This window comes from Coregonus lavaretus (genome assembly GCF_964263955.1).
Source record: "Coregonus lavaretus genome assembly, chromosome: 31".
Taxonomy (NCBI): Eukaryota; Metazoa; Chordata; class Actinopteri; order Salmoniformes; family Salmonidae; genus Coregonus; species Coregonus lavaretus.
This window is the reverse complement of record NC_140018.1, coordinates 28,320,022-28,343,295: the sequence shown is the minus strand read 5'-3', so window position 1 is coordinate 28,343,295 and position 23,274 is coordinate 28,320,022. Positions and strand designations below refer to the sequence as shown.

General features: G+C 41.4%; 1 protein-coding gene across 1 annotated transcript in view; it reads right to left on the bottom strand.

Annotated features, from left to right (window-relative positions):
• The window catches only part of bach2b (BTB and CNC homology 1, basic leucine zipper transcription factor 2b), a gene marked incomplete at its 3' end in the record, with an annotated part of 120,724 nt that overhangs the window by 45,085 nt on the left and 52,365 nt on the right, over positions 1-23,274 (bottom strand). The gene's annotated exons all lie outside the window — the stretch shown is intronic.

Genomic DNA, 23,274 nt, shown 5'->3' with positions numbered 1-23,274 from the left:
GTCTTGCACAAACTTTTTCCTCCTGGCACATTTTCTGGCTGGCGCTCACATTGCCTTCATTGTTGTTTTCCTTACAAAGAATAACTTTGGACATGTGTGCATTCCTATCAAAGTAAGTGCCTTATTTTCTGTAAATATTGTTGTCGTTTCTAGTGGAGCATACCGTATGTATATATGGAGTATAATGTATTTACAGTTTTCTTCACGTTTTCAAGTACTGGTGACAAATCATGCATTCCAATTCTTGCATAGATTTTAATGGACACATACGTGTGTAAAATACTTTTTTAAAGGTTGTGCTGATTATGATGAGCTAATGCTAAGCTATTTGCCAGCTCTGTGTGGCGCCATGTTTGTTGACATTATACAATGCATTCTCGGTGTAACGTAAAGTCTGTCAGACCAAAGATGTTATAACAAAATGAGGTGGGATGGTTCACTCTGTAACGTGTACGCTAGGAGTTGGGAAGCAACTACAGGGAGTGAATGTAATAATAAATGAAACATGGAACAAAACAAGAAACACGAGTAGTGTACAGACATGAAACACAGGAACAGAATCAATAACGCCTCGGGAAAGAACCAAAGGGAGTGACATATATAGGGAAGGTAATCAGGAAGGTAATGGAGTCCAGGTGAGTCTGATGAGGCGCTAGTGCGCGTAACGATGGTGACAGGTGTGCGTAATAATAAGCAGACTGGCGACCTCGAGCGCCGGAGAGGGAGTATACGTGACACACTCATCTTTCGAGTAAACTTCCGGAAGTGAATGAAGGGAAGTGAATGATGGTAGACGACACACCCCCTTCAACATGCATACTACAAACAGACCAAACTCATCTTGTCTCATCTTCTTATTTTTGGTTGATGCGAGAAAACAAACTACGCATAGTCGGATTACTTTAGATTTTTAGAAAGTGTTTTACTCAATTATTTCGATCAATGGTGAGCTAACCCGTGATGTGATGAATTGTAAATAGTAATTGCTATTAGCTAATTCATATTATGGTTTCTGTCAGCTGAGAGTTAGCTAAATATGACCTTTCCTCAGTTAGCGCTAGGACTAATGTAGCCTACATTTTCTGGTTTGGATGAATGTGTTATGCTGTCACTACTTCTGTGAATGTCTGAACATTGCATCCAAAAATAAACTGGTCACATTCAGGACATAACGTTTCTGTGAAAAAACTGTGTGGCCAGCTCAAACGCTGACTGTTGCGTCCATCGAAACTGGATGTTCTAAATAAGTGTTTTAATCACACCGGTTTGAGCGTACGCTGCAGGGACCACTGTAGAATGATTACACCCGTGTGTTGGTATGTGTCAAAGGGTTAAGCCTAGTCCTGGACTAAAAAGCTAACTCATTGGAGAATATCCAGCTAAAATTAATTTTTGTCCAGGACTAAGCTTAATCTGTGTCTGGGAAACCGGCCCTTAGAGTTCTGTACAATCCACCATTAAAATCAAACGTAATTAATGTCTTAATGAGGCAGGCAGCGGGCCATATCCTTCAGAATGTAATCAATACTAAGAACACCATCGGGATTCACCCTCCAAGAGAAAACAATTAGTAAAAAGTACAATAGCATTCTCTGTTTAAACTATCAAAGACAACTGTTAGCCTTATTAAAGCCAGTTAAAATGATCACGTATTGCTGTGAGACAAGAGGGTGGTCCTTACACATGTAGCTAGCAGAGCAGTTATTCCATACAGTCCACATCACAGACACCTCTCTCATGAGTCATGACTTACTGTTGATTGAAATGAAACAGAAATGAAACATTGTACTGTATAGCTTTCCCTCTGATGTTACCTACAGAGAAAATCACTATCTTTAAGAGTATCAAATTCATTCTAATGATGAGGGAGAAGTAAGTGACAAAAAACTAATCAAATCAGAGCTCTTTAATTTGCCTTAGTCAAATGAGTATGTCAACGTAAGCAGCAACAACTAACAAGATTTTCTGAAGCAGTCCCTCATTTAGATGAAGTTGTAATGAGGTTGGAGCAATCGCTCAGCTTTTAATTGCTTTAATTGCTGAATCTACTTTACGACAAGAGTGTTAAGACTACAATTACGTGGCTTACCAAAAACAATAACACAGTAACTCTTCACACCACTTCCTGACACAAAATGAAAGTTATGTAGCTCATGCCTGGAATGCATCTCACAATATAGACAAACATGCTAGCATTACCTCAGAAGGACTTCTCAACTTGGCCAGTCATTCTGTTACTCTCCACACTCTGGTAACTTTCTCATGTCTCACAAACTATTGCTGAGTACATCTGTGCATATGTGAGTGTGTGGGTGCGCATGTGAGTGTGTGTGTGTGTGTGTGTGTGTGTGAGAGACGGCATACCAGAGTATTTTAGGCCCCTGCCTACATTAGCTGCAGCTTGCATGAATCATGACTTCCCTTCCCACATTGTAGGTCAAAAAGTAGGGTGAGTCATTATGCTGTCTTATATGGTAACAGACTGCAAATGTGATAGAAACACTGAGTTATCTATAGACCTAGGCTATAGTTCTGCATGGACTCAAATGTAAATAATATTCACAGTTGTATCTCATTCTGTGTCTACTATCATATTGACGCTGTGGCCACACTACTAATACAGAAGAGTAGTTTCCACCATACTTGAGCATGTTTCTATTACTGTATTTCTGAGCTGGCCAGTGTCAGTGACAAACATTTTATTGATTTTGAAGATAGATGAGGCAATGGCTGTCTCCAAGAAGAGTACGATAACCCACTGTATCCAGACATTGTTTCTACCTGAATTTACCTAGCAACTTGATGTTACTTAACTTACATGTTAGAAATGGTAGAAAAGTAATAAATGTAGTGTACATGCTTTTGTGCGTCTAATCTCGGAGAGTACATTGGTATTGACTAAAGCGACAGGGTAATCACTAACTACCCTAATCTGGTCCTCAAGCAAATTCCTCTCCTTTGTCTCGTCGTTTAATAACCCCATCCTCCTCCTGTGATTAGTTCAATCATCTAATGAAGCTGCAATGCAACCACAGACACCTCAGCGATATCAACCACACAAAACTCTGACGCAAGCAAAACACCCACACCATCACTTTGGCCTGAAAATTCCCAAAGGGGATTTAAAGTTAGTGTCAGGGGTATTTCAGATGAATCTGGTTACCATGAGCACGAGCTGTGTGGTGATTGGTGAATGGGCGGCTTGGCACTTGGCGACCATGCTCTCGTGCTAATTAAGCCAAGCCAGGTGATTGGCAGGCCAGGAGGAGTGTTTCCGAGGCAGGATCCCTGCATTATTAATGGGGCCCAATGGAAGGGGCTGGCTGGAGGATGAGGGGTAGGGGGGTAGGGAGTGGGGTAGGGGATGGGGGGATAGTGGTGAGAGTGGGACCAGATGGACAACAATACAGAGAAAGAAAAAAGCTCATATGATAAAAGTTGATGTGATATTTGGCAATTAAATAATACTTCAACAGGTGAACAACAAACAAAAAAAACAACACCTTGCAAATGGAAACTCTCCCCATAGGAAAGAGATGACACACACAACCACCCACATGATGCCTTCAAAGGCTGAGTGTGTTGTTCAGTGTGTGTGTGTGTTTGTGAACGTGCACGTGTATGTTGGTCACTCCAAAATGAGTGTGTGTGTTTTGCGTCCCTTTGATATTCTAAGTAGAAATTGTGCACCAATATTGAATTTCAAAGCCTGTTAAATTAAATGGTGCCCTTTAATATAAACCACATGGAGAATTCAATAAATCTGATTTGTCATATGAATAAAGTGTCAAAATTCTGCATTTTGACATGCCCCTCCGTGCACCCTCTGTGACTTCTAGGAAGATTTTAACCCACTTGACCCAAAGATTTCTCTAAGTTGTCACCATCATTGTAAAGCCCTAATTATTTTGTTGCTTTGACAAAGTCATTTTTTAAAGATTATTATTTATAGTGATTCATTTACGTCTGTCACTCATTTTAAGGTGAACCCTGTTACTTAAACTGTGCTCTCGTTTAAATATGGTGAAACTACTCCTTTTTAAATATTTTTTTCAAAAGAAACATTGAACATCTAATAGTCAAATTATAGTGTAAAAGCAGGTGAGCTGGTTCTACTCCTTTTGGCAATTTTTTGTGTTTTGTGGTGGAAAACTGAACGGGTCGGGCATAACACGTCAACCCTGTTACCCACAGATAGACAGGCTAGAAATATTTTAACAATAAAAACATTATTGTGAAACATTTTTGTGCCACACCCTGTTGCACACAACAAGCTTCCATTCCCCCTGTCACAAAGGGATGTATGACTGATTTAAGATAAAATCATGAACCTTGTTAGTCAATCATATTACTTTATTTGGCACTTAAATGTAGACTCAACGATATGACGTAGATGCAGAAAGTAAACAGCATAGTGGGTCAATCTCCGCAACAACTAAGAGCGTTGAAATGTGAGGCTCAACTTCTCTGCTAAATTGGCCCAGTGTGAAGAGAACCCGTGCACATGCGCAGATACGGTGCTGCTCGTGGCAAATTCATTTCGCTAAGGCTACCTTTAATAGGCACCAACCTCTTGAAATGGGAAAACTAGTTTTTTATGAAGATGAACATGTGCTCTTTATGACAGAATGTTAAAATTAGGTGAAATCAAAAGTGTTTTTTGACCAAGTTACACATCTCAAAAGGCGTGAGTGCGTTGGAGGCAGTGGTGAAAGTTTACAACGTAGGTGCACAGGTCGATAGAATTTTGAGTAATCAAGGTGGCAGACAGTGACACATTCAATACCGCCTTGCACACTATTGCCTGCCTCTAGCTGATCCAGTGTGTAATCATTAGTCCAACAGTTGCAAACAAGAGTTTCTATTGGACAAATTCAGGTATGTTTATCCCCGTTTCGTTCAACAGAATCGGCGTAATGAATAAACCCCTGATCACACGCAAACACAGTTCACTTTTATAGCAGCCACATAAAAACAGCATGATCCCTTTGCATGTTGTATATATAAGTCCTTCTCGCAACTATCTATGCACTCTCCTCCTCTCACCTTTTCCCTACACTTGTGGACTTCTGTGACCAGGCGAAAAAACCTTTCCAAGCCAAACCTTCATATCATGACCACTAACCGCTACACACAGCCTACATCGTTGTCACCTCATAGTCAACATAGCTAATAGAACGAACGTGTTAGTAAACCCGCTACAATCATGCAGTACTGTGTACAGTCAGAAAGCAGTTTAGCAGTTACACCGGCAGGCCTCGGTGGCAATAAAAAAAAATCTAACCAAAAGCCTCCATTTACTTGGAAGAGTTCCAGTGTTGGATAGCCATAGCTAGTTAGCTAACATAGTATCCCTCTCTGTTTGAGCCGGGTGTTTGAGTAGGCTAAACTAGCTTGCTGCATTCCCTAGCTAAGTGAAAGTGAAAGTTAAAAAAAGTACAACCAAATATAGCTATCTATGTCTTTCTCTCTCTCTCTCTCTCTCTCTCTCTCTCTCTCTCTCTCTCTCTCTCTCTCTCTCTCTCTCTCTCTCTCTCTCTCTCTCTCTCTCTCTCTCTCTCTCTCTCTCTCTCTCTCTCTCTCTCTCTCACTCTCTCTCACTCTCTCTCTTGCGTCTCCTTAATTTTGGAAGAAATGAACGTGTTAAAAACTGTTGAACTATTGTCTTTCTCTCTCTTTGAGTCAACTACTCACCACTGCAGTGCTAGCTAACTGTAGCTTGTGCTTTCAGTACTAGATTCATTCTCTGATCCTTTGATTGGGTGGACAACATTTCAGTTCATGCTGCAAGAGCTCTGATAGGTTGGAGGACGTCCTCCGGAATTCTATGGAAGGGGGTGAGAACCATTAGCCTCCTAGGTTTTGTATTGAAATCAATGTACCCAGAGGAGGACAGAAACTAGCTGTCCTCCGGCTACCCCATGGTGCTACCCTACAGTTAGAAAAAAGGGTTCCAAAAGGGTTCTTCGGCTGTCCCCATAGGATAACCCTTTTGGGGAAAGAGTTCTACATGGAACCCAATATGGTTCTGCCTGGAACTAAAAGGGTTCTACTTGGAACAAAAAAGGGTTCTTCAATGGTTCTCCTATGGGGACAGCCGGAGGACCTTTTTAGGTTGTAGATAGCACCTTGTTTTTATAAGAGTGATACTCAGACTGCTGCTGAGGCTACTGTAGACCTTCATTGCAGTGTTTTTTAATCAATTATTTGGTGATATCTGAATTTATTTAGTATAGTTTTATCTAAAAAGGATAACTTTTTTATGTTTCACTATTTAAATTTGTACGAAATTCATTGAAGAGGATGGTCCTCCCCTTCCTCCTCTGAGAAGCCTCCACTGGTTGGAGGGCATGCATCCGTTGATATAGAAGTGAAAAAGCAACTATTCACAAACTGCGCAGCACCCTTGAAGGTGTGATATTTAGCTATCTAGCGTTGTAAGAATAAATAAACGTTTCCTCTTTCTGTTGTATGTACTGTGTGTGCCTGGATGTGTGAACTATAAACCACAGCTACACTACATGACCAAAAGTATGTGGACACCTGCTTGTCGAACATCTCATTCCAAAATCATGGGCATTAATATGGAGTCGGTCCCACCTTTGCTGCTATAACAGCCTCCACTCTTCTGGGAAGGCTTTCCACTAGATGTTGGAACATTACTGCGGGGTCTTGCTTCCATTCAGCCACAAGAGCATTAGTGGGGTCGGGCACTGATGTTGGGCGATTAGGCCTGGCTCGCAGTCGGCATTCCAATTCTTCCCAAAGGTGTTTGATGGGGTTGAGGTCAGGGCTCTGTATAGGGCAGTCAAGTTCTTCCACACCGATCTCGACTGGGATACAGACAAAAGCTCCACCATGCACCACCATGGTGATGCATTTTCACATGATAGTCCTGTTTCTATGGTTATTTATGGTTGTCATTTTATGCCCCAATAAGCCCAGTTCTTGCAGGAAGCAAGATCATACACTAGAAAGAAAAGAGAACCATATGAATGGTCCTTTTTGCAAAATGTGAAGGCTATCGCTCATTCATAAAAGCTGAAAAATGACGTAATCATTAATAAAGTCTCTAGTTCTTGTTTTTCCACCACAGTTCCAGTTGTGAAATATGACTAAGAATTTCAGCCATTCATATTTTTAACATTGACCCCGTCAGCATTTCCTCTTTAAACTCAACATCCGCAAAATGTGTTCCTCAAAATCGAATTGATGAAAACATGAATAAATTCTATATGGTTACACCAATACTCTAATGCCAATTGAATGATTAAAAAAAGGAGGATCCACCATAGACACCAACAGTAGACTCCATAAAAATGATCTGTCCAGAGTTTTCATAGGACTGTTTTACACAAAGCATCACTCCCTCTACTATGCTATAAGGTAAATTGGACAGGTGACATAAATGGATGTCATGTAGTGTGTCACTAAGGGTTTCTAGGGATACACTGCCTGCCTGTAAACCCGCTGCTGTCCTTTCATGACTGTTGTACTGTGGCTGCCTGTCTATGGTGAGGGGTTGCATCACGTTCACACATACCAATACATGAAGTGTCCCTGGACCTGGCCAAGCGGAGCGGGGCTAGCTCACATTACCCAGGCAGAGAGTGACTGCCAGTGCCCATACCAGGTCAGATGACTCGCTGGCAGCAACACTGACAAGAGTGTAAGAGAGCTAATTTTGGAACTAAGGTGAGGCTGCAACACATACAGCATGGATACGTGAATGTGTGAGTGGGGATAATTAGTCTGTGACAAGCCATAACATTAGCAGAGGAGTAGGTTAGTCTAGATGTTGTGAAATGAACGCCATGCAGATCATAAAAATATCATCTAATAATACATTCTACCACTCACTCCCCACTCATTGTACACGCAAGTGTGGTGACTCGACTATGGAGTCCCCATACCTTAGGCAGCCATGATAAGGTTAATGAGGGGCTGATACGCAACAATCAATCTGGGGCAACCCAGACGTGCTCAGTCAGAGAAGAGATAGGAGGTGTAGCTACGTAAATACAACCCATGTGCGTCTGAAATACATTGAAAGGGCACGGACTGAAAGGTTATGGTTGAAGTTGGCAAAGATGTGACACACACTGTGGTTAGTGTGGGTAAAGGCAGACAGCGCTGTTGATGACTCAAAGTGAGAAGAGAAAGTCATATGCCCTCTTGTTGTACGGCTGAAGGACTTGAGACACGGTGGAAATATTCTGAGGGAGGAGACACTGACTGTATCTGTGGCGATGATCAGTGTGACTACAGTAACTTCATGTCAATCACTGGCAGAGATGAATTTTTAAAAAATACAACAAGAGACAATGAAAATGTTATGTATGTGAGCAACACTCACCATTGCTTTTTGAGATGAGTACTGGTTGAAGTATTGTTTTGGTGAGGGGTTTTGTCTCATCCACCACATTTTGGTAAATAACAATAATATGCCATTTAGCAGACGCTTTTATCCAAAGCGACTTACAGTCGTGCGTGCATACATTATATATTTTTTTGTGTATGGGTGGTCCCGGGGATCGAACCCACTACCTTGGCATTACAAGCGCCGTACTCTACCAGCTGAGCTACAGAGGACCACGTGGGATGTGGTTATCCTCGGCCTTCATCAGACATCTGATATTACCACTTACTGTGGACAGATAGCTGCTATATGTAACAAATACTGTCTAGTATCAATGGTCTTCAGATCTCAACTTCAACTTGATCCAGACATGTTTTAGCCTTCATACCTCCCTCAGGTATTGCCTGTGTTTTTAAACAGCCACATTATCAGGCTGTTTGCATGACCATACAGATGTAGGATCTTAATTTGATCACTCTTTCATTGCTAAGAAATGCAAACGTATAGTGTATTCAAGGTTTAGAAATGCTTCTAAAGTTTGTCATTTCCACTTCAAAATGTCAGACTTGATTTGCCGTAACAAAAAATGCACATTTCCTGATGCTGCAGGATTATTTTCCTACTCTGCCAAACTGGCTCAAATTAAGATCCTGTAGTACAGAGCCACTGGCCAAATGACACTGTTACACTCTTGGAGCTGAGAGATCAATATATATCTCTGGAGCTATTGATTTCTGCTTGATTAAAACACTGCATCTTAATAAGACCTCCAGACCAGACCAGGAAGGGAGGGGGGAGGGAGAGGGATCACTGAGTGCACACAAGGTCTTGTGAGGGGCAACACTAGTGGAAAACAAGCTAAATAAACAGCAGGATAATAGGCTACGGGTAGGTGGATTGGATTGGATAAAATGGTATCTATACCATTACAGACTATAGCATTATAGAAATAAAGTATAGACACTGAGTATACCAAACATTAGGAACACCTTCCTAATAATGAGTTGTGTCTTGCCCATTCACCCTCTGAATGGCACACATACACAATCCATGTCTCAATTGTCTCAAGGCTTAAAAATCCTTCTTTAACCTGTCTCCTCCCCTTCATCTGCACTGATTGAAGTGGATTTAACAAGTGACATCAATAAGGGATTATAGATTTTACCTGGTCAGGCTATGTCATGGAAAGAGCAGGTTTTCTTAATGTTTTGTATACTCAGTATATATTGTAGAAGAGGCTGGTTTAAAAAATGGTTGGTTGGAAAGTACAATTGAGTTTCTATCAAAAGGGACCATATCTATAGGCTTCTGGGAGTTAGAAAACAGGAAAATGTTTTTTATTTATTAAATCTTTTAAATGTTGATTCTGTTAGTGATGTAACTATATTTCTCAGGATGCCCTCGAAAACAAGACGTCTAATCTCAAGAGGTTTATCCAGCCCGCAAATATAGAAATAAACGAGAATGAATATTGGTTTCTATACATTTCAGGGCATAGTGTGTTGTAAAGATCTGGCAGACTAATAGGACTCTACCGGATACGGTAGTCATTCCGGTAGTCATTCATTCCATGGAGGTGTGAAAGCCTGTGAAAGTATTGTATTACAGTATGGCCTTTTCCATGACTCAGTTGTACAGACGAGAGAGAACTTTCATTCATTAGACCTAGTGTAATTATAACTTCACAGATGCGCCACCGCTTTCAACTACTTCCATTGTTAAAGAACAGGAGCTCCATCTGATGTTCAGGCAGAAACGTTCCCTAGCTGCAATGTGAAATGATATCGCAACCGATTTTGTTTTTCTTTTTGTGACCAACTTTTTATTTAGTTTGTTATTTTTTCAGAAGGGGGTTACAGGTACAGGTATAACATTCATAGTCATATTGATTCATATATATTCAGTTATCATATTTGTATTTCATATTTTCATATATACTTTCTTGTACCTGTGGGCTGCCACTCAAAAGAAGAAGACAAATCTAAAGAAATACATACAAAGATAAAGAACAGCATCAACAGCTTTGTAATATTTTGTATGAAAGTAAACAAAAACAATACTATTTTCTAAATCTCTTTTAATCTGAGGTGTAAGGACAACCTCATGCAACTAAAGCTATCCAACTTCTCTTTTAATGAGTGTTTTTTCCCCTGTTGAAGGTAGACAAAGAGGTGAATGATATATGTCATTTAGCAGACGCTTTTATTCAAAGCGATTTACAGGCATGTGTGCATACATTTTAAAATGTGTATTTTATGCAAGATAAACCTAGGCTATAGATAGCGGGTGTAAAGAGGTTCAAAGAGATTCCAACCTACTGAGCTAACCTACATCACAGCTTGAAAAGAGGCATTTTTCCCAGCAGTCAGTCAGTTAGGGTGAAAGAGGCAGAGAGGTGTTTTCTAGGGCAACATTCAATGGCCGTTCATCCTTTTAGATTCCTCAATTAAAATATATATGAGAATGGAAAGAGCCTCAAAGTGAAGTCCCTCCTCACATATTTACAGTAGATGTCGTGCTGGGCTGAGTCTGACTCTGACCCTGGCTCCTGACTGTGTGAATCCCAAAGGTCACTCTCCTTTTCAACTCGTGCTCTGTTTGAAGTCAAGTGCAGAACAAACAGAACAATGACTGATGTATCAGGCCATGCAGTGTTTTCTTCTGGAAGCAGGGATCTCGTGGGAAAAAAATAACACACACAGGCTGTTGCTATTTGCAGATGAGGGCCAGACGCTGGCTGAAATTACACGTTGGGCCAGGCGGAGGTCTGTGGACAGGAGGGACATTTACTTTTCCAGCGGGAGGAGAGGAGAGGACAGTTCTTGAAAGGCAATGATTGATGTGCCATGTCTGGCTGAGCCATGCTCTTGCATCTTAAGCATTTTAGCTCTAGTCTGTGGGCTAGCCAGAGCACCCACGCACAGACTGGACATAGCCTGCCTGGCCTCAGCCTGCCTGCCTGCTAGAAGGCCACTCTTCCAGCTCCCAACATGCAGCAGGGCTAAATGGCCCTTTTCTGTCCCGCCGGCTGCTGCCGCTTCCTGACCAAGGTCAACCTCTGGCAGACCACAAATTACTCCCTGAAACGCAGGCAGACAGGGCAGCGGAGAAACTCCAGTTTTTTTGACCCTCCACGTAAGCAGCTATTTTTAGCACTCTAATACAGGCTCAAACTTTACAGATGAAAAAACATGAATAAAAAAAGGTTAATGTTAAAGTGTACCCACCCTGGGTTTTTGTCTGATCTCTCATTAGTTGTGCTCCTAAAATATCCCAGGTTTAAAAACAAATGGTAGAGACCCACGTGAAAAAATACTACAGTTTACTTTAGAATACTACAGTACTTAATATATAATTATGTTGTAAACTGTAGTATACTGTAGAATACAAATCTGCACACTGTAGTGTCCCTCGATCATGTGTAGTACTTATTACTATAGAATGTTGTAGTATACTGTAGAATACTATAGTAAATACTAAAGTATACTATAGTCTGCAAAAACACTACAGTCAGAAAGAAACACTACAGTATTTACTATAGTATATACTACAGTATTTAATTTGCATATACCCTTCCCATTCCCCTCCCCCGTATCCCAATTTGTGCCACCCATATGTGAGAAACCTACATGCCAAGTACAGACCATAATATAGAGTACAGACTCCTTAACAGCTTTTATCCCCTGGCCATAAGACTGTTAATGGCTAACAACTACTGCACCCCCTCACACCTACGCTGCTGCTAAAATTATTATTGATTGGATTTATTACTACCACTACACTGCTGTTCATTGATTACCCCTACCATTAGTATCTATCGGTTTATCCTGCTACTGGTCACTATTACTCCTGTTTACATGTATACAGTATATTACCATTTGTATATTACCATAAATATTTATATATTCCTGCTACCAGTCACTTTCAGCCCTGTTTACATACTGTACATATCCACCTGTCACGCCTACACTGACACTCTTGAACTCGCACACTTACATACACTCACCACTTATGCTGCTGCCATACTGTTTACTATTATTATTAATACTATTATTATTATTATTATTATTATTATCAATCCTGCTACTAGTCACTTTTTCCTAATCCCTGCCTACATGTACATATCTACCTGTAGGCTAAAAATAGCCCACGTTAACATATGTAGCCTAAGAAACAAGGTTCATGAAGTCAATAACTTGCTAGTAACAGATTACATTCATATTCTGACTATCTCTGAAACTCACTTAGATAATACCTTTGATGATACAGGGGTAGCAATACATGGTTATAACATCTACAGAGAAGACAGAAATGCCAATGGGGGTGATGTTGTGGTCTATATTAAGAACCACATTCCTGTAAAGCTTAGAGAGGATCTCATGTTAAATACTGTTGAAGTAATATGGCTACATCTGCCTCACCTAAAGCCCATTATTGTGGGAAGCTGCTAAAGACCACCAAGTGCTAACAGTCTGTATCTGGATAAAATGTGTGAAATGCTTGACAATGTATGTGATATCAACAGAGAGGTATATTTTCTGGGTGATTTCAATATTGACTGACTTTCATCAAGCTGCCCACTCAAGAAAAAGCTTCAAACTGTAACCAATGCCTGTAACCTGGTTCAGGTTATCAATCAATCTACCAGGGTAGTTACAAACAGCATAGGAATGAAATCATCAACATGTATTGATCACATCTTTACTAATGCTGCAGAAATGTGCTTTAAAGCAGTATCCAAATCCATCGGATGTAGTGATCACAATATAGTAGCCATATCTAGGAAAACCAAAGTTCCAAAGTGTGGGCCTAATATAGTGTATAAGAGGTCATACAATAAGTTTTGTAGTGATTATTATGTTGATGACGTAAATACTTGACACGTTTATGAAATTGCTTATCCCAATTACTTATAAGCATGCAGCCATTAAGAAAATAACTGTAAAAACGGTTAAATCCCCTTGAATTGATGAGGAATTTACAAATGTTATGGTTGAGGGGATAAAGCAAAAGGTATGGCAAATAAGTCTGGCAGCACAACCAATTGGCAAACGTACTGCAAATATAGAAATCATGTGACTAAACTGAATAAAAAGAAGAAAAAACTATACTATGAAACAAAGATAAATGATATAAAGAATGATAGTAAAAAGCTTTGGAGCACCTTAAATTACATTTTTGGCAAAAAGGCAAAATCAGCATTATTCATTGAATCAGATGGCTCATTCATCACAAAACCCACTGATATTGCCAACTACTTTAAGGATTTCTTCATCGGCAAGATCAGTAAACTTAGGCATGACATGCCAGCAAAAAACGCTGACACTACACATCCAAGTACAGTGGGGAAAAAAAGTATTTAGTCAGCCACCAATTGTGCAAGTTCTCCCACTTAAAAAGATGAGAGAGGCCTGTAATTTTCATCATAGGTACACGTCAACTATGACAGACAAATTGAGAAAAAAAAATCCTGAAAATCACATTGTAGGATTTTTTATTAATTTATTTATAATTTATGGTGGAAAATAAGTATTTGGTCACCTACAAACAAGCAAGATTTCTGGCTCTCACAGACCTGTAACTTCTTCTTTAAGAGGCTCCTCTGTCCTCCACTCGTTACCTGTATTAATGGCACCTGTTTGAACTTGTTATCAGTATAAAAGACACCTGTCCACAACCTCAAACAGTCACACTCCAAACTCCACTATGGCCAAGACCAAAGAGCTGTCAAAGGACACCAGAAACTAAATTGTAGACCTGCACCAGGCTGGGAAGACTGAATCTGCAATAGGTAAGCAGCTTGGTTTGAAGAAATCAACTGTGGGAGCAATTATTAGGAAATGGAAGACATACAAGACCACTGATAATCTCCCTCGATCTGGGGCTCCACGCAAGATCTCACCCCGTGGGGTCAAAATGATCACAAGAACGGTGAGCAAAAAACCAAGAACCACACGGGGGGACCTAGTGAATGACCTGCAGAGAGCTGGGACCAAAGTAACAAAGCCTACCATCAGTAACACACTACGCCGCCAGGGACTCAAATCCTGCAGTGCAAGACGTGTCCCCCTGCTTAAGCCAGTACATGTCCAGGCCCGTCTGAAGTTTGCTAGAGTGCATTTGGATGATCCAGAAGAGGACTGGGAGAATGTCATATGGTCAGATGAAACCAAAATAGAACTTTTTGGTAAAAACTCAACTCATCATGTTTGGAGGACAAAGAATGCTGAGTTGCATCCAAATAACACCATACCTACTGTGAAGCATGGGGGTGGAAACATCATGCTTTGGGGCTGTTTTTCTGCAAAGGGACCAGGACGACTGATCCGTGTAAAGGAAAGAATGAATGGGGCCATGTTTCGTGAGATTTTGAGTGAAAACCTCCTTCCATCAGCAAGGGCATTGAAGATGAAACGTGGCTGGGTCTTTCAGCATGACAATGATCCCAAACACACCGCCCGGGCAACGAAGGAGTGGCTTCGTAAGAAGCATTTCAAGGTCCTGGAGTGGCCTAGCCAGTCTCCAGATCTCAACCCCATAGAAAATCTTTGGAGGGAGTTGAAAGTCCATGTTGCCCAGCGACAGCCCCAAAACATCACTGCTCTAGAGGAGATCTGCATGGAGGAATGGGCCAAAATACCAGTAACAGTGTGTGAAAACCTTGTGAAGACTTACAGAAAACGTTTGACCTGTGTCATTGCCAACAAAGGGTATATAACAAAGTATTGAGAAACTTTTGTTATTGACCAAATACTTATTTTCCACCATAATTTGCAAATAAATTCATAAAAAATCCTACAATGTGATTTTCTGGATTTTTTTTCCTCATTTTGCCTGTCATAGTTGACGTGAACCTATGATGAAAATTACAGGCCTCTCTCATCTTTTTAAGTGGGAGAACTTGCACAATTGGTGGCTGACTAAATACTTTTTTTCCCCACTGTATATCTGACCAAATTATTAAAGACAAGCATTGTAATTTTGAATTCCGTGAGGTGAGTGTGGAAGAGGTGAAATGTCTTGTTGTTGTCTATCTACAATGACAAGCCACTGGGGTCTGACAACTTGGATGGAAAATGACTGAGGATAATAGAGGATGATATTGCCACTGCTATTTGCCATATCTTCAATCTAAGCCTACTAGAAAGTGTGTGCCCTCAGGCCTGGAGGGAAGCAAAAGTCATTCCGCTACCTAAGAATAGTAAAGCCCCCTTTACAGTCAGGCTTGTCACTGGTTTGGACACTGGTGACCAACTTTCGTTGTGTTTTTGCTGGTGCCTTTGCTGTGTTTTTGCTGGTGACCAGCATTCACTGTGTTTTTGCTGGTGACCAGCCTTCGCTGTGTTTTGCTGGTGACCAGCCTTTGCTGTGTTTTTGCTGGTAACCAGCCTTCCCTGTGTTTTGGACACTGATGACCAGAATGAGCTGGTCACCAGCCTGCCAGCATATGCTAGTCACCAGAAAAAACAGCATCAAAGCATTACCTTGAGGGCCTAGTTTCCCTTATACAGTGGCCACATCAGGCCTGTAAGTCACATTATGCTGGCTTGCAAAGTGATGTTTAATTCCTATTGGAATCCAGCCAGAGTGGGGATATCCAACAATTGGAACTTATATTTACCGCAATATGTCCCCCCTCATAAGCAGCTATTTATGGAAGTCTAATCTGTCAATGGATGTATAATGGCTCAGGTTGTACAGATAAAAAATGTTAATGTTAAAGTGTACCCACCCAGGGTTTTTGTCTGATCTCTAATTAGTTGTGCTCCTAAAATATCCCAGGTTTAATAACAAATTGTAGGGAGTGCGAAACCTGTGTTCTGAACCAAATGTTCAAGTTATGAACACTGTTATATGTAGATCCTGACGTCAGACACATTATCTAACATTAACACATTTCTAGGATGACTACCAGTCGGAGGATTTCATTGGCTAGGAAAACAACCCACAACATTCATTGAGAGCCTTCTTCATTCAGTTCGATTAACTCAGTTGGCAGCTATAACAAACTAGTGCTGCTGACTGTCCAGTCCAGATCCTACACATACTGCTACACTGCACATTAATGCCCCCAGCCTGCTGCTAATCTCCTGTCTCTCTATTGTAGCTCTGGATCAAAAATGACCACACACGGACAGACATTGCTCGTTCATCCTTAGGCCTTTATTAGGAACAAACTGTTCTAATCTTCTCCCACCACACATGAAACAAGGCCTGAGGGACACAAACACACTGACTGGCCTCAGCCTCAGCCTCTCGCCTGCCTCCTAGGACTCTAAAGAAAGAAACAGAATGGCAGCCCACCGTGGACAAAAATGCCCTTTATAGCTACAGCCTGCCTGCCTGCTAATGAGTCAGCCTAATCTAATAGGAAACGGTCTAGTCTCACAGCGGGGTGAGAGAGAGAGAGCATCAGAGCAAATAGAGATAGACAAGAATTAAACTACAGTATATAGAGGGAGTACCAGCACCAGATCAATTAGGTATTTGAGGTATATATGTACATATAGGCAGGGTATAGATAATAACAAGAGTAAGAAAGGAACAGAGTAGTGACTTGTAGCACACACATGTCAGTCAGACCGGCCTTGCCTATGGATCTAGTTTAGTGTGAGGTCTGTGCATTCAGTGTAGTACTGTGAGGGTCTGCATTGACACCAGGCTAAAGCAACAGAAGCTAATTCTACATGTATGTATTAGTCTCTCATGACAAAAGTGTTCCAAAGTGAGTCTATGAACTCTGCACGAACTCTCTGAACCCCTAAGCAGCACCTTGAAACTGAGTCTGAAAGAGTGCGTCATAGCTGACTTTTACAGTAACATACAGTGATGTAGATGTACACGGAACAAAAATATAAACGCAACATGTTTCCTGAGCTGAAATCCGCACAAAAAGCTTATTTCTCTCAAATTTTGTGCACAAATTTGTTTACATCCCTGTTAGTGAGCATTTCTCTGATTTACCTGACAGGTGTGGCATATCAAGAAGCTGATTAAACAGCATGATCATTACACAGGTGCACCTTGTGCTGGGGACAGTAAAAGGCCACTAAAATGTGCAGTTTTGTCACACAACACAATGCCACAGATTTGAGGGAGCGTGCAATTGGCATGTTGACTGCAGGAATGTCCATCAGAGCTGTTGTCTGAGAATTGAATGTTAATTTCTCTACCATAAGCCGCATTCAACATCATTTTAGAGAATTTGGCAGTACGTCCAACCGGCCTCACAAACGCAGACCACGTTTATGGTGTCATGTGGGCGAGCGGTTTGCTGATGTCAACGTTGTGAACAGAGTGCCCCATGGTTGCGGTGGGGTTATGGTATGGGCAGGCATAAGCTACAGACAGCGAACACAATTGCATTTTATCAATGGCAATTTGAATACACAGAAATACTGTGACGAGATCATGAGGCCCATTGTGAGGCCCGTTTCCTTTAAGGTATCTCTGACCATATCTGTATTACCAGTCATATATTTATTTCAATTGACTGATTTCCTCATATGAAGTGTAATTCAGTAAAATCTTTGAAATTGTTGCATGTTGCATTTATATTTTTGTTCAGTATAGATGAGAGGTTTGGGTGAGGTGTTCAGGGGGGAAAACACACTGTAAACTACTCATGACACTGAGGCAGAGTGTATGTGCGACGTGCCAGAACACTCCCTGTCCTTGGGTCTTTCTATAAACTAGGGTAGCAGTGAGAATTTCCTACACTGGACAACTTGTTACAGTTATTGATAAGTCATTGAAAATAATCTGCCAATTTGTTTCATGCCATTACCTTAAGATGTAAGGGGGGAACATAGCTACAGTGGGGAGAACAAGTATTTGATATACTGCCGATTTTGCAGGTTTTCCTACTTACAAAGCATGTAGAGGTCTGTAATTTTTATCATAGGTACACTTCAACTGTGAGAGACGGAATCTAAAACAAAAATCCAGAAAATCACATTGTATGATTTTTAAGTAATTAATTTGCATTTTATTGCATGACATAAGTATTTGATACATCAGAAAAGCAGAACTTAATATTTGGTACAGAAACCTTTGTTTGTAATTACAGAGATCATACGTTTCCTGTAGGTCTTGACCAGGTTTGCACACACTGCAGCAGGGATTTTGGCCCACTCCTCCATACAGACCATCTCCAGATCCTTCAGGTTTCGGGGCTGTCGCTGGGCAATACGGACTTTCAGCTCCCTCCAAAGATTTTCTATTGGGTTCAGGTCTGGAGACTGGCTAGGCCACTCCAGGACCTTGAGATGCTTCTTACGGAGCCACTCCTTAGTTGCCCTGGCTGTGTGTTTCGGGTCGTTGTCATGCTGGAAGACCCAGCCACGACCCATCTTCAATGCTCTTACTGAGGGAAGGAGGTTGTTGGCCAAGATCTCGCGATACATGGCCCCATCCATCCTCCCCTCAATACGGTGCAGTCAACCTGTCCCCTTTGCAGAAAAGCGTCCCCAAAGAATGATGTTTCCACATCCATGCTTCACGGTTGGGATGGTGTTCTTGGGGTTGTACTCATCCTTCTTCTTCCTCGGCGAGTGGAGTTTAGACCAAAAAGCTATATTTTTGTCTCATCAGACCACATGACCTTCTCCCATTCCTCCTCTGGATCATCCAGATGTTCATTGGCAAACTTCAGACAGGCCTGGACATGCGCTGGCTTGAGCAGGGGGACCTTGCGTGCGCTGCAGGATTTTAATCCATGACGGCGTAGTGTGTTACTAATGGTTTTCTTTGAGACTGTGGTCCCAGCTCTCTTCAGGTCATTGACCAGGTCCTGCCATGTAGTTCTGGGCTGATCCCTCACCTTCCTCATGATCATTGATGCCCCACAAGGTGAGATCTTGCATGGAGCCCCAGACCGAGGGTGATTGACCGTCATCTTGAACTTCTTCCATTTTCTAATAATTGCGCCAACAGTTGTTGCCTTCTCACCAAGCTGCTTGCCTATTGTCCTGTAGACCATCCCAGCCTTGTGCAGGTCTACAATTTTATCCCTGATGTCCTTACACAGCTCTCTGGTCTTGGCCATTGTGGAGAGGTTGGAGTCTGTTTGATTGAGTGTGTGTACAGGTGTCTTTTATACAGGTAACGAGTTCAAACAGGTGCAGTTAATACAGGTAATGAGTGGAGAACAGACAGGAGGGCTTCTTAAAGAAAAACGAACAGGTCTGTGAGAGCCGGAATTCTTACTGGTTGGTAGGTGATCAAATACTTATGTCATGCAATAAAATGCAAATGAATTACTTAAAAATCATACAATGTGATTTTCTGGGTTTTTGTTTTGAAGTGTACCTATGATAAATAATTACAGACCTCTACATGCTTTGTAAGTAGGAAAACCTGCAAATACTTGTTCTCCCCACTGTATATTCCATAAAATTCACGAGTTGATGTAAAGCCTATGTAAAGCCTTTAACCCTTTCTCATGGTTGGTGTCTTGACAGATTTGTCCAAAATCGTTTGACATAAAACATTACTTTTCTGTCCTTGCATTTATTGTAGAGTAAATTGTCGTTATATCATATATTAACCATTAATCAGTTAAATTAGACATTGAACTTGAACCCTGTAATAATCCTGGATCTAGATAATAATAATAATATGCCATTTAGCAGACGCTTTTATCCAACGCGACTTACAGTCGTGCGTGCATAAATGTTTGTGTATGGGTGGTCCCGGGGATCGAACCCACTACCTTGGCGTTACAAGCGCCGTGCTCTACCAGCTGAGCTACAGAGGACCAGATGTCAGACAGGTTTTTGTATAGAGATCTCAAAAATGCAGAGTAACTACAGTTGAAGTCGGAAGTTAAAACTCGTTTTTCAACCACTCCACAAATTTCTTGTTAACAAACTATAGTTTTGGCAAGTCGGTTAGGACTTCTACTTTGTGCATGACACAAGTTATTTTTCCAACAATTGTTTACAGACAGATTATTTCACTTATAATTCACTGTATCACAATTCCAGTGGGTCAGAAGTTTACATACACTAAGTTCACCGTGCCTTTAAACAGCTTGGAAAATTCCAGAAAATGATGTCATGGCTTTAGAAGCTTCTAATAGGCTAATTTACATAATTTGAGTCAATTGGAGGTGTACCTGTGGATGTATTTCAAGGCCTACCTTCAAACTCAGTGCCTCTTTGCTTGACATCATGGGAAAATCAAAAGAAATCAGCCAAGACCTCAGAAAAAAAATGATGGATCTCCACAAGTCTGGTTCATCCTTGGGATCAATTTCCAAATGCCTGAAGGTACCACGTTCATCTGTACAAACAATAGTACGCAAGTATGAACACCATGGGACCACACAGCCGTCATACCGCTCAGGAAGGAGACACATTCTGTCTCCTAAAGATGAACGTACTTTGGTGCGAAAAGTGCAAATCAATCCCAGAACAACAGCAAAGGACCTTGTGGAGATGCTGGAGGAAACAGGTACAAAAGTATCTATATCCACAGTAAAACGAGTCCTATATCGACATAACCTGAAAGGCCGCTCAGCAAGGAAGAAGCCACTGCTCCAAAACCGCCATAAAAAAGCCAGACTACGGTTTGCAACTGCACATGGGGACAAAGATCATACTTTTTGGAGAAATGTACTCTGGTCTGATGAAACAAAAATAGAACTGTTTGGCCATAATGACCATCGTTATGTTTGGAGGAAAAATGGGGAGCGTGCAAGCCGAAGAACACCATCCCAATCATGAAGCACGGGGGTGGCAGCATCATGCTGTGGGGGTGCTTTGCTGCAGGAGGGACTGGTGCACTTCACAAAATAGATGGCATCATGAGGAAGGAAAATTATGTGGATATATTGAAGCAACATCTCAAGACATCAGTCAGGAAGTCGCAAATGGTTCTTCCAAATGGACAATGACCCCAAGCATACTTCCAAAGCTGTGGCAAAATGGCTTAAGGACAACAAAGTCAAGGTATTGGAGTGGCCATCACAAAGCCCTGACCTCAATCCTATAGAACATTTGTGAGCAGAACTGAAAAAGTGTGTGCGAGCAAGGAGGCCTACAAACCTTACTCAGTTACACCAGCTCTGTCAGGAGGAATGGGCCAAAATTCACCCAACTTATTGTGGGAAGCTTGTGGAAGGCTACCCAAAACGTTTGACCCAAGTTAAACAATTTAAAGGCAATGCTACCAAATACTAATTGAGTGTATGTAAACTTCTGACCCACTGGGAATGTGATGAAAGAAATAAAAGCTGAAATAAATAATTCTCTCTGACATTTCACATTCTTAAAATAGTGGTTAATCCTAAGTGACCTAAAACAGGGAATTTTTACTAGGATTAAATGTCAGGAATTGTGAAAAACTGAGTTTAAATGTATTTGGCTATGGTGTACAGTGGGGAAAAAAGTATTTAGTCAGCCACCAATTGTGCAAGTTCTCCCACTTAAAAAGATGAGAGAGGCCTGTAATTTTCATCATAGGTACATGTCAACTATGACAGACAAAATGAGAATTTATTTTTCCTGAAAATCACATTGTAGGATTTTTTATGAATTTATTTGCAAATTATGGTGGAAAATAAGTATTTGGTCAATAACAAAAGTTTCTCAATACTTTGTTATATACCCTTTGTTGGCAATGACACAGGTCAAACGTTTTCTGTAAGTCTTCACAAGGTTTTCACACACTGTTGCTGGTATTTTGGCCCATTCCTCCATGCAGATCTCCTCTAGAGCAGTGATGTTTTGGGGCTGTCGCTGGGCAACACGGACTTTCAACTCCCTCCAAAGATTTTCTATGGGGTTGAGATCTGGGGACTGGCTAGGCCACTCCAGGACCTTGAAATGCTTCTTACGAACCCACTCCTTCGTTGCCCGGGCGGTGTGTTTGGGATCATTGTCATGCTGAAAGACCCAGCCACGTTTCATCTTCAATGCCCTTGCTGATGGAAGGAGGTTTTCACTCAAAATCTCACGATACATGGCCCCATTCATTCTTTCCTTTACACGGATCAGTTGTCCTGGTCCCTTTGCAGAAAAACAGCCCCAAAGCATGGTGTTTCCACCCCCATGCTTCACAGTAGGTATGGTCTTCTTTGGATGCAACTCAGCATTCTTTGTCCTCCAGACACGACGAGTTGAGGTTTTACCAAAAAGTTCTATTTTGGTTTCATCTGACCATATGACATTCTCCCAATCCTCTTCTGGATCATCCAAATGCACTCTAGCAAACTTCAGACGGGCCTGGACATGTACTGGCTTAAGCAGGGGGACACGTCTTGCACTGCAGGATTTGAGTCCCTGGCGGCGTAGTGTGTTACTGATGGTAGGCTTTGTTACTTTGGTCCCAGCTCTCTGCAGGTCATTCACTAGGTCCCCCCGTGTGGTTCTGGGATTTTTGCTCACCGTTCTTGTGATCATTTTGACCCCACGGGGTGAGATCTTACGTGGAGCCCCAGATCGAGGGAGATTAACAGTGGTCTTGTATGTCTTCCATTTCCTAATAATTGCTCCCACAGTTGATTTCTTCAAACCAAGCTGCTTACCTATTGCAGATTCAGTCTTCCCAGCCTGGTCCAGGTCTACAATGTTGTTTCTGGTGTCCTTTGACAGCTCTTTGGTCTTGGCCATAGTTGAGTTTGGAGTGTGACTGTTTGAGGTTGTGGACAGGTGTCTTTTATACTGATAACAAGTTCAAACAGGTGCCATTAATACAGGTAACGAGTGGAGGACAGAGGAGCCTCTTAAAGAAGAAGTTACAGGTCTGTGAGAGCCAGAAATCTTGCTTGTTTGTAGGTGACCAAATACTTATTTTCCACCATAATTTGCAAATAAATTCATTAAAAATCCTACAATGTGATTTTCTGGATTTTTTTTCCTCAATTTGTCTGTCATAGTTGACGTGTACCTATGATGAAAATTACAGGCCTC